We start from the raw sequence: 12,764 nt of genomic DNA on the forward strand, positions 1-12,764 counted from the left end.
ACAGACTCAGACGAAGAACCCTTTGAGGACAGCGAGTCAACTAGTACAGATACAGAGCCACAAGTCTTCAACCCTGGGGAGCGTCCCCTGAGGCAAGAGGAAGCAGAACCCATACCCGAGTGGGGCCAATACATAAACCATTGGAGTCGACAAGACGGCCAACGCCCTCCATACGGAATGGCACGAGGTTTCTATAACGTCTCTAGAGGAGGAACCGCTGACAGAGCTCTTCCAGTTATAGTAAACCGAATAGCCCGACAGTTCGATCAATCAAGGATGTCGATCAATCAATGATGTCGATCAATCGAATCCTAGAGGTGAATGCGGCTGCGCAGGCTAACACTGCAGATATCCTTCGTCTTGACGAGATGCAAGATGACACCCAGCACCATACTGAAGCCCTTCAAAGGCAACTTAATGCTGCTGAATCAGAGATCATAGAACTGAGGGAGCATCAAGCTGCCCAAGAAAGGCGCTGGAAAGTGCAAGACGAAGCGGAACCTAGCAATCGTCGTAGAAACCGTCGCAAGTAGTGTTCGCACTACTTCTACTTTCTACCTTCTATATCGAATGTATATACTACTTTTCACGATATGTACAAAACCAATTATCAATAAAACAATAAGCACTTTACTTCAACAAGAGTTAGTACAATTCTCATAAACATCCTATTCCAAAGTTTTGGATCACAGAAATGTTCCAGTGTTATTTTTCATGCTTTCACTACGACCGCGGAAATGTTATTTTCGGTAGGTCGGTTTGATGTCGACGCTTTCTCAGTGTTGCGGTATATTATAATCCTGCTTTAAGGTCATGTTTTCTGGACCTTATACACTTAATATACCAAGACAGTCGACATGTACATTCATACTCTTTGAAAAATAACCATTCAATTTGATATTATCCTGTTGCAAGTTGTACTTGCAGTGGATTTCTATTTCCAATTCTTTGTGAAATTCATGTTAAATTAAGTGTTTAGTTCAGAGATATCAAATTCATATTCATTCTTGATATCTCACTATCTTTTTATCTATTGACATATATAGCAAGAGATGCATCCACGTAGAAATCCAAGACGTATCAACACCAATGAAGCACCGACGCCACCCCCACCACCACCTCCTCAATTCGACCCCGCTATGTTTCAAGCGGCGGTCACGGCGGCTGTAGCGGCTGCCATGTCTCATATCCATACTCCTGAGGTTAGTGGGTCAGGAGTCGGTGCACATCCTTCCAACCATGGCGAAAGTCATGGGCATTCGCGAGAATGCACTTATAAGGATTTTTGTAATGCCAAACCCAGGACCTTCAACGGGACTGGGGAGTTATGGCACTAAGACAATGGATTGAGAAGACATAAGCAATCTTTGAAATTTGCTCCTGTCCTGAGAGTAGCAAAGTTAAATTTGCTGCCTGTACCTTTTCTGATAGGGCTCTAATGTGGTGGAATGGCCACATTAAGTCACTTACCTTAGTAGTGGCTAACTCCATCAGCTGGGAGAGCCTAAAAGCCATGTTAATGCGGGAATACTGTCCGCGAGGGGAGATACAGAAACTGGAGCAAGAACTATGGGCTCTTACAATGGTTGGTTCTGATATATAAACCTATACCAGTAGGTTCTGTGATCTGGCAATACGTTGTCCAGATATGGTTCCTATGGAGAGCAAGAAGATTGAGAGATATATTTGGGGTATGTCGCCCCAAATTCAGTCAAGTGTTTTAGCTTCAAAGCCTATTACTTTTGACAGTGCCAAAGAGCTGGCACAATCTCTTATCGACCACAGAGCCCGTCAAAACTCTGTGGTTTCTGCTCCAGAACAACCCAAGGAGAGCAACAACAACAGAAAGAAGAGGGTTTGGAACAAGAGGAAGGGCAAATCTCCTTTGGAACCTGCAAAGAAGCAACAAGTAGTGGCAGTCCATGCTACTACTGTACCTGCTACCATACCCGCTGCTATACCTGCTGCTGTCCCTAATAACCTTGCACCAGCTAAGCCCTATGCTGGTATCCTCCCTAATGCAACAAGTGCAATTTTCATCACAACGGAAATTGCCGAGACATACAGTGTCGTAACTGCAACAGGAAAGGGAATACTGCCCGATTCTGTATAATGCCACTCCAACCACTTAACCAAGCACCTGCCGCTGGAGTAGGCCGAGCATGCTACCAATGCGGTGATGTGGGGAACTTCATGAAGGATTGCCCAAAAGCTGGAAATGCCGGTGGAGTTGGGAGAATTTTAGCACTGGGTCATGAAGAAGCGGTGGCAGACCCTGCTGTAGTCACGGGTACGTTTCTTCTCAACAATACTTATGCATGCATTCTATTTGATTGTGGTGCTGAGAGGAGCTTCGTGAGCCATAATTTTAAACATCTACTAAATCAAAACTCCCAACCATTAAACGAAACGTTTACAGTAGAAATGGCTAACGGGAAATCTGAATCCACTAACGATATATACATATGACGTATCCTTACCTTGAATGACTTGTCTTTCCCAATAGACCTTATGCCGGTCTCTATCAAAAGTTTTGACATCATAATAGGTATGGATTGGTTGTGCCCCAACCATGCCGACATCCTATGTTATGAAAGAGCTATTCGTTTGAACTTTCCAACTAACGAAACTCTTATTATCTATGGCTACAAACCCGGAACGAACCTTAGGATCATTTCTTACATCAAGGCACAGAAGTACCTTCGCAAAGAGTATTGTGCTTTCTTAGCTCACGTCGTAGACAAAAAAAAGCAAGAAGTAAAAGATATCGCGAGCATTCCAGAGGTTTGCAACTTTCCCGATATCTTTCCCGATGATCTTCCAGGAGTACCTCCCGAACGACAAGTCGAATTCCGAATCGACTTAATCCCTGGAGCTACCCCTGTAGCCAAATCTCCATATCGTCTTGCACCTTCTGAAATGCAAGAATTATCCAGCCAACTTAACGAACTCCTTAGTAAAGGTTTCATAAGACCAAGCTTCTCACCATGGGGAGTACCGGTTTTGTTCGTAAAGAAGAAGGATGGATCATTCCGCATGTGCATAGACTACCGCGAGCTAAATAAACTTACCATTAAAAATCGATATCCTTTACCTCGCATTGACGATCTGTTCGACCAACTTCTAGGTGCGAACTACTTCTCGAAAATAGACTTAAGATCCGGGTATCACCAGTTACGGATTTTGGAGGAAGACATTCCCAAGACCGCGTTTAGAACTTGTTATGGTCATTACGAGTTTATAGTGATGCCATTCGGATTGACGAATGCACCTGCTGTGTTCATGGATCTAATGAACAGAGTGTGTCGTCCATTCCTGGACAAATTCGTCATAGTCTTCATCGACGACATCCTTATTTACTCAAGAAGCAAAGAGGAACACGGCCAACATCTTCGTCTAGTATTACAAACCCTTAGGACAGAAAAACTCTATGCGAAGTTTTCAAAGTGCGAGTTTTGGATTAGGAAGGTTGAATTTCTAGGTCACGTGGTCAGTTCAGAAGGAATACACGTGGACCCTTCCAAAATCAAAGCAATTGAAAACTGGCCAGCACCAAAAACACCTACAGAAATTCGTCAATTCTTAGGTCTTGCTGGCTACTATCGCAGATTCATCCAAAATTTCTCCCGAATCGCTAAACCGCTTACCACCCTGACGCAAAAAGGTGTAACTTTCAGTTGGGAAGAGAAGCAAGAAGCAACATTTGAAACGCTCAAACTAGCCTTGTGCAGTGCACCGATGTTGTATCTACCCGAAGGGACAGAAGACTTTGTAGTGTACTGCGATGCTTCAAATCAAGGGCTTGGGTGTGTACTTATGCAAAGAGGAAAGGTGATCTCCTACGCCTCACGACAACTTAAGACGCATGAAGTCAACTATACAACACACGACCTTGAACTAGGAGCGGTGGTATTTGCTCTGAAGATCTGGAGACATTACTTATATGGCACGAAATGCACAATATTCACGGACCATAAAAGTCTCCAGCACATCTTCGATCAGAAAGAGCTGAACATGAGACAACGACGATGGGTGGAGCTACTGAACGACTATGAATGTGAAATTCTTTATCACCCTAGTAAAGCAAACGTAGTAGCTGACGCCCTTAGCAGAAAAGAATACTCGGGTCGCCGAGTAAAGTCGTTGACCATGACAATCCATTCACATCTGTCCACACAGATCAAAGAAGCTCAACTTGAAGCCTTGAAACCCGAAAACGTGGCAGGTGAAACTCTGAGAGGAATGGATAAGAACTTCGAAGTTAAGGATGATGTAGTCTATTATTTCATGAACCGTATCTGGACACCAAAGTTCGGTGGTTACAGAGACGTGGTTATGAATGAAGCACACAAAACCCGATACTCCATTCATCCAGGTCCAGACAAGATGTATCTGGACCTTAAGAAACTATACTGGTGGCCTAACATGAAGGCCGAAATCGCTACCTTTGTGGGCAAGTGACTTACTTGTGCCAAAGTCAATGTAGAGTACCAGAAACCTTCAGGTTTATTACAACAACCTGAAATCCCTGAATGGAAGTGGGAGAGGATTACAATGGATTTAATAACCAAATTACCCAAGACTTCGGGTGGTTATGATACTATTTGGGTAATCGTCGACAGATTAACTAAATCCGCACACTTCTTGCCAATAAAAGAAACCGACAAGATGGAGAAACTAACCAGAACTTACCTCAGGGATATTGTTAGACTGCATGGTGTACCAATATCTATTATTTCGGACCGAGATAATAGATTCACCTCTCGTTTCTGGCAGTCTTTACAAAACTCTTTGGGAACTAGGCTGGACATGAGTACAGCCTACCATCCACAAACCGACGGACAAAGTGAGAGGACGATTCAAACACTAGAAGACATGTTGCGAGCTTGCGTGATAGACTTTGGAAAGGCATGGGATATTCATTTACCCCTTGTTGAATTCTCTTATAACAATAGTTATCACACTAGCATAAAGGCTGCTCCATTCGAAGCCCTCTATGGCCGCAAGTGCAGATCCCCTCTATGCTGGGCTGAAGTGGGTGACATGCAGCTAGCTAGAGGTCAAACTCCTAACAGTGCTCTCATTGTTCCGGAAATCATTCGAGAAACCACCGACAAAATCGTACAAATTTGGGAGCGACTTAAAGCTTCCTGAGATAGACAGAAAAGCTACGCTGACAAACGGAGAAAACCCTTGGAATTCCAGGTTGGTGACCGCGTCTTGTTAAAGGTCTCACCCTGGAAGGGTATGATACGCTTTGGAAAGCGTGACAAATTGAGTCCAAGGTACATAGGACCCTTCGAAATTCTTGCTAGAATTGGTCGTGTAGCTTACAAACTTCGACTACCCCAAGAACTAAATAACATTCATCCTACCTTCCACGTTTCGAACTTGAAAAAGTGTCTATCGGATGAGACTCTTGTAATCCCACTCGAGGAAATCGAGTTAAACGAGAGTCTCAACTTTGTGGAAGAACCCGTAGAGATTCTAGACAGGGAAGTTAAGAGAACCAAACAAAGCCGTATCCCGATAGTCAAGGTTCGCTGGAATGCAAAACGGGGACCTGAATTCACTTGGGAACGGAAGGATCAAATGAAACAAAAATATCCACATCTTTTTCCCTAGTCTATCTGAAATACTAATTTCGGGACGAAATTCTCTCTAACGGGGAGATAATGTAACATATTGTTATTTCAAACCTATGTAATAATATCGGTCAATGTGTATTTTTTTTATAATAATAAAGAGAAATTTTAGCATAATGTGCATAAATTATTTAGCAATCTCGATTGGGATGAACAAAGTGATAGAGATTGTAACAAGGTTTCCAAAAACATAAAGAACACTAAAATCCGAGTTATAACGAAGAAGTTATGACCAATCGAAAATCCGCGACAAAACCGGCAAAACACTATTCAGTGTAAAAACTGAATTTTCAATAAAAGACTTTTTAGCCTTAACAATCTAAATGAAAGTTGTATTTTAGGTTAAACCGAGAACTTTCATAAAAAGAACGGAAAAATCTGACTTCGTATGAGGAAGTTATGATTTTTCTAAGTTTCAGTATAGTAGTGTACAGCTAAAAACTCGAAATTAAGATCGGGCGATTTTTAGCCGACACAACCTAAACGAGAATTGAAGGTCTCGTCGGTAGTAGTACAACGGTAAAAAGACAGACAAAAACGGACGTCGGATGAAGAAGTTATGAATTTTTAACTGATTCTCGTCTCGGTCTGTTTAAAATAATAATATTAAAAATAAGTCAAAATTAGCCAACGAAGTCTAAACGAAAGTCGTAGAGTATGATTTTACCTACGCGTGCATATAAAGAACGCCAAAAACGGAGCTCATATGCGAAAGTTATGATTTTCGCAAGTTTTGGCACAAAAATAAAGAAAAATAGGAAAACCGGGCAATTTCGCATGTGACACGTCACCTCGCACGTGGCAGCTGCTGAGTGGACCGAAGCCATGCGTGGAACCTCCTGATTCGACCAACTCCGCGGTCCAATCCTACTCGGACAGCCTCGCATGAGACACCCCGGAGACACACCTCGGATGTTGCCTTCGCACGTGTCCTTCTTCTATTGGACCGAAGTCCGGTCCAATCCGAGCCAGCCAGCAGCGAGCCTGCGGTCCGAAGAAGCCCCCTTCCTTCGCCATCTGTCCGATGCGTGGCAGCCTCGCATAGCCTCGGACCCGAGGCTTCGGCCTATATAAGGCATGCGAGGGCTTCCGTTTAATTTACACTTTTCACCCCAAATTTCATTATCTTTCACATTTTCCACTTCCACAAACTCATATACAACCCCTAAAGCCCCGGTATCAAGTCTCGAACCCTAAGCAAGCCTCGAAGCCCTGAGATTCCTGAGAAGTAACCTCTCTCCTGTCGAAACTCTGCCCAATTTGAGCCGGTTTCTGGTCAAACAAACTCCTTTTCGAGAAACGAAACTCCGTCCGATTCACCACCTATCAAGTGACTACATACCCCCGTATTTTCATAATTTCTACTGTCTTAAGAGGGGGGGGGGAATACAAGCATAATACAAGAACTTTGTGTTATAAAATCATGATTTCAAATCATGATAAAACAACATTAAATCATTAAAAATACTCAAAACATTAAACTCTTTAATAAACTTATATTTTTCCCCAAAATTCATATTTGTATATATATATATATATATATGTATATAAATGAGATTTAAAAGACTTAGGACTGATAACTCATTCTCGGTCCTTTTCCTTGTTTGGATGTGGGCTTAAAGTACCGGTTATTTGTCCGAGTGTCGTTTAAATTTTACTTATATATAAATTTGTATATGTATATAAATATAATAGTTATTTCATCAGTTTAACTACCTTTGTAACATGCTGAGCAAGGGATTACATGCAAACATGGTTAAATACACATTCAGAAAGTACATATAAATTATAATAGGTATAATTTATACATAGAACAATAATTCTTGATACTAGAATACACAGTCTTACAAGAAACTAGGGTTTTGATACAGAACAAATCAAGGTTTACACTTATCAAATACATGTTTGGAATACTAATTCAAGAACATACTGTCAATCATTATTTCAGAATGATTGGGTTTTCAAAACTAATATACATGTAATGTTTATATGCATTTTATGAGACACTCTATTTAGGTTGTTTAATTCACTTTTGACAACATAGGAAAAGTCCTGGCATTATAACCAGAATCTCCAGCCGGGGATCGAAACAAGTGTGTGTAGATCTATATCGGGATTGACAACCTCGCACTCAGGCTGCTAGCTACAGTTAAATGAGTGGCAATTGTTATCACCAGTTTAAACGCCCACAAAGCGTTTGTTTCAGGCCATCAGTCATAGTATGGTTATAATAACTCATTAAAAAGATATTAACAATACGTTAGTGTATAAATAACTAAACGAAAGTACACCTTCAAAGTACCAGTTTACAGAATACAAAATACAAATGTTGAATACAGTTTTCAACAACAGCTGGTGGAGCCAGGCACACTCTCAGTTACAAGTTTTCATAAGTAATACAAATACAAAACATTAATACACAGAGAACGGTTTTATGGGAATAAAACTACTTTTCATATACAACAGAAAATATAGGATTTTCTGGAACAAGATACATATACAAGATACATAGACATCCTTTAAACATAAAGACTTATGCACTCACTCAACTTTATGTTGATACTCTCTTTTCAAATTACTTGTATTCTCAGGGAAATAATACACAGGTACTCCCCGAGCTTTTGAGAAGATGGAGCTATGTTGAGTCATATCTTCTTTATTATAACTTAATTTTGGTTCAATATACAATGATTGAACACATGTAAATGCTTATACCTTTTAAATACAATGGTTGTTTATACTTTGATTACTATGATGCATGTGTTGTGATACTACAATTGAAGTCCTCCCCCCCGGACATTTCCACCGTCTGGTTTGGGGGTGTGACATTTCTGTTTTACCGTTTTCCATTTCTACTGTAAATATCTTATTGAGTGATTGGGGTTTTTGATTAAGTAAGTGTTTGAATTTATGACTCACGAAACTTCTCTCTGCACCACAGTCAAAGAGTATGCATGCATAAATGTTGTTGAGGAGAAACGTACCCGTAACCACTGTGGGATCGGCTATTGCCTCATTCTGCCCTATTGCCAGCACTCTTCCTACGCCGCCAGCATTCTTTGCCTTAGGGCAATCCCTCTTATAGTGCCCAGATTCCCCACACCCATAACATGCCTGGCTCACTCCAACACCAGGAACTTGGGTGATTGGTCGCGCCGGTGCCTTATAGAAACGGGCAGTGTGCCCTTTCCTGTCGTAGTTTTTACAGTGCATCTCCCGGCAATTTTCGTGGTGATGGTAATTGCATTTGTTGCACTTTGGTAGGTTCCCAACATATTGTTTTACCGGCGTAGGGGTAACAGGGACAGTAGTGGGGGAAGTAGCGGCATGGACCGCCACTATTTGTTTCTTTGAAGGTTCTTGCGAAGTTTGACCTTTCCTCTTGTTCCAAAACTTCTTGTTGTTGTTGTTGTTGTTGGCATTGTTGTTATTGTTGTTGCTTCCTTTGGTTGGTTCTGGGACGACGGTCATGACATCTTGGCAGACCCCATGATCAACGAGGGACTGTGCCAGTTGTTTGGCACTGTCGAACGTCGTGGGTTTGGAAGCTAGCACACTTCCTCGAAGCTGGGGCTACAGCCCCCAGATATACCTTTCCACCTTCTTGCTTTCTAGGACCATCATCCATGGGCAAAGTATTGTCAAATCACTGAACCTATTCGTATAGGTTGTGATGTCCGAGCCCACCATAGTCAGTCCCCAAAGCTCCTGTTCAAGCTTCTGAATCTCGCCCCTTGGGCAGTACTCTCGCAGTAGCATTAGCTTCAGGTTCTCCCAACCCATGGAGTTTGCCACCACCAGAGTTAGTGACTTGACGTGGCCATTCCACCACGATAGGGCTTGTTCGGAGAAAGTACAGGCGACAAATTTTACTTTGCTCTCTTCGGGGCATGAGCAGATCTCGAATACGGCTTCTGTTTTCTCTATCCATTGGGATAGAGCCATTACTCCCCCGGTTCCATTAAAGGGGATGGGTTTGCTGTTGCAGAAGTCTTTGTAAGTACATTCCCTGGAACGACCCTGGTTTTGGCCATTAGTAGAGTTATTTATTCCTCCTCCTGATCCGTTGTTACTCATTTGCGCCATTGTTGCGGTTACGGCAGCTGTTACAGCAGCCTGAAAGGTAGCAGCATCCATCGATGGAGGTGGTGGAGGTAGTGTTGGTGTCCCTGTAGTATTGAAGCGTCGGGGATTCCTTCTTGGCGGCATGATTCTGCCATAAGTTAAGAGACAAATTCTTGATAAGTCTTCAGAAATGATTATGGAAAGTCTTAATATTATATGATTTGCGTTCTGAACATTACCGAATTTTGTAAGTTAATGGAAACTTACAATAATAAGTGTATGATTTCCTTAGTATTTTAAGAACTTAATAGAATATTCAAAGAAATAAGAAATGCCTATCAATCTCATTGATATTAATATTTGATACAACGATCAGGAAAATTTGACCTTACATAGGTCTAGAGTACATCAATGAAAGTGGGAAAATTTAACAACATTCTGACCCCCGAACTGTGTACTCACAATACGTCGGGTTTACATTCGTAAAGGAAAGAGTAGCACCAACGCTTAGTCGATAAGTATATACATAGCGCCAGAAGTACGCGCTCTACTCCGAGCGGGTGGGACGTTGCGGACCATGGTATGTGGCTGTGGAAGTCTGAGCTTGGGCTACTCGGCGTTCAGCCTCGATGACGCGCCTTTCCAATGCGGCTTGGCTTTTACGGAACTCCCTCACTTCGGCTCTAGCAGCGGTAATGTCCTTCTGAAGGGAAAAGGTGTGCTCTATTCTTCGTTCATGCTCTTCGTCCAGACGACGAAGACGCACTGCGGTGGCCCCAATGTCTAGGAGTTAGCTGGCATTCACTCTTACTTGCTCGCCTTGGTTGGCAATGCGACGAACCATGACAGGGAGTGCCCTGTCAGCCGAACCCCCGTTGCTGAGGTTATAAAAGCCTCGTCCCATTTCGTAAGGTGGTCATTGTCCTTGTTCCTTGCTCCATCGTTTCAGGTCCACAGCCCAGCGGGGCGCCGGGCCCTAAAAGTTCCGTCGGGGAATTGCTGCTTCTCGGGGAGGATTGTAGACCTCCGGTTCCGAGTCAGTGCTCCCACCATCTTCTTCCTCTTCTGAATCTTCGTCTGGGTCTTCCTTCAGGATCCTCTTTGGAATCCTCTTCTGGCTCTTCCTCGGGAATCTCTTCGGGATCTTCTTATGGGTCCTCCTCAATCCAGCCTCCATTACCCTGGTTAGGGTAGTAGGGATCCCCGGGAATGTGAAATCCTGCCATTTCGTCTGGTCGAGAATAGAGGTAAGAGAATTATATATAAAACTTCGGAGTAAAAAAGGTAATTTTTGATAAGTATAATTTTTTTATTTATTTGACAATTCCTAATTTTAACTAAATATCGAGGTTCGCATGATTATAACAGTTCTTATAGTTTTATAAAATACTACTATAGTATTTCAAATTTGTAAGTTTGATTCTAGTATTTTATTTGGAAAGTTTTTGACTTGTTGCTCACTACGACCATTCCCCGACATACGTTGGTCATATCTCGGATAAATATAGTTGATCAGGCTATATTTATTCTTGATCTGATTACATAGCCCGAGGCCTAATCGTAGAGTCTTAACTTGTCTTAATACTTTTTGTAAAATTTTAGCTATGATACGAGACCGATGCATGCGTGTACTTATACTTTTATAAAACTAGTATTTTATTTTCCCAAAAGTATAGTTTGTGAAAACGTTTTTGTCAGAGGGTTTTAGTCCCTTTGCATTTATAGTTTGTATATCTTATGTGGTTCGATATACTTAGTTCACTATAAACAATGCTCTGATACCAATCTGTCACACCCCCAAACCAGAATGGCGGAAACATTCGGGGGTGGGTGACTTCACGTAGTATCATAACAGTTGAATATTTGTAAAGAAAGTAAACACAACCATCATAAATATAATTTAAAAGTTACATTGTTGCATGTAATACATGTTTCAAAAGAATATTACAAATATGATGATTTAAAATGTTTTGATAACTGACGCCTTAGCGTTCCTTCTCCAAAAGCTGATGTTTTACCTGTATTACTGATTCCCTGAGAAATACAAGTAGTTTTGAAAAAGTGTCAACAATTAAGTTGGTGAGTTCATAAGCTTTTTGTACTAAAATTTGTATGCCTTTCGGTAAAAAGAACTGAGCGTGTTTCTAGAAAATCCAATATTTTCCATGTATGTGTGGTAGTTTGAAAAAGTTCCAAAGACTAGAATGCATAAGTATCTTCCGTACTAAAAATGGTGTAAGTGGAATTATACATATACAATGTAATTACTGAATGCATTTAATAATCTCGTAAATCAAAGATATTTCGATACTCCATGTGAGTTTTATAACCATGCTATTGACCCAGACTGCCTGTAACAACGTTCTTCAGGCGTTGCACTGTTATGACGTTTGTCACCCCAGACCTGCCAGTCTAACTGTAGCTAACAGTTTAGGTGCGGGATTGTCAATCCCGTATAGATCTATACACAAGTATCACGCTCTCCCTACAAGAGATTATGGTTTATAATACAGGACTTGAAATGCGTACTTAAGAGTACGGTGAAGTCGGATGTCTCACAAAACTTAGTATCAAAAGATTTACGGAATGAAACGTCCACATTTCTTGTAAATGAAAGTATTTCCTTTTTATAATGGTTATGTAAATGTGTCATGAATAACTTGTAAACTATACCCATTATAGTTTTTCGAAAGTGTGTTCCATTTGGTGATAAAACACGGTGTAATACCAACTTTGCATGTAAAGTGTAACGTTGGTAGTAATGTTGTTTAACATTTTAAAATGTAGGTAAAGTATTTGAAACGATGCGTATTTAAAACATAAGTTTTTCTCGTGTTTCACTTGTATTCCCCCCTCCCCCCCTTAAAACATGAAAAAGACGTGAAAACGTAGGGGTATGAACTCACCTGGAAAGTGTGGTGATTTGAAGAAAACGAGATTTTCTCGGGCATCACTTCGACCGGAAGGAAGTGAGTTTCTCGGGTATTTCGGAGCTTCGGACCTTCGTCGGGACTTGGGTACGTAACCGGGGCGTCGGGATAGTTTCGGGAGGCT

This window comes from Lactuca virosa, chromosome 5 (genome assembly GCF_052849685.1).
Source record: "Lactuca virosa cultivar CGN04683 chromosome 5, Lactuca_virosa_CGN04683_v6, whole genome shotgun sequence".
NCBI lineage: Eukaryota > Viridiplantae > Streptophyta > Magnoliopsida > Asterales > Asteraceae > Lactuca > Lactuca virosa.